We start from the raw sequence: 758 nt of genomic DNA, 5'->3' as shown, positions 1-758 counted from the left end.
TTCTTCCTGCCACCGAACTGCAGTAATTCCAACTATATCTAACTTCGACATATACATTTCCCTTTTTAAATTTTCTGACATACCTGACCCTTTAATACATCTAACAGTCAATGTTCCTACCCGTTGAACGACAGTTTTGTCTCTCCTGAAGACAAGATCCTTCTGAGTAGACTCCGCGTGCATACCATCAGGTAAAATTCCGGCTGTGTTGTTTGTTTGCTTTCAGCCGTCCGCAGTAACAGCAACGCCAGGGCTATTTCGATTGATGTTACAAGAGCAGATCAGTCATCTCCCTCAACTACTGGAAAGGAACCACACATTTGTCTGGGCTCTCAACAGATACCCCTCTGTTGCGGTTGCATCTACGGTTCGGTTATGTGTGTCGCTGAAGCACGCATGCCACCCCACAAACTGCAAGGTCCAAGGTTCATTGGGGCAAGGGGATGGCGAGTATTATTATCATAAATTAAACTGAATCGCTTAAATGCGTTTTAGTATATACAAAACTATACTCATTGGCTTAGTTCTAAAATTCGCTCAGCCCATCGTCAATGCAACGTGTTATGAGTTGTTACTGCAGGTTCACGTACTGTCTGGGTGACCCAAAGCACAACTGGTAAAGTTACCACATCTCATTGGGTCAGTAAGAGGCATATCAATGTACGAAGTTGTAAGCTGTCACATGAATCACGTCAATGCTGAACTGGAGAAAGTTAGTTTTATCTTCTGGCACGACTTTCACACACGTTATGAGCCCT

Source organism: Schistocerca americana, chromosome 4 (genome assembly GCF_021461395.2).
Source record: "Schistocerca americana isolate TAMUIC-IGC-003095 chromosome 4, iqSchAmer2.1, whole genome shotgun sequence".
In the NCBI taxonomy this organism is placed as follows: Eukaryota; Metazoa; Arthropoda; class Insecta; order Orthoptera; family Acrididae; genus Schistocerca; species Schistocerca americana.
This window is presented reverse-complemented; position numbering follows the sequence as displayed.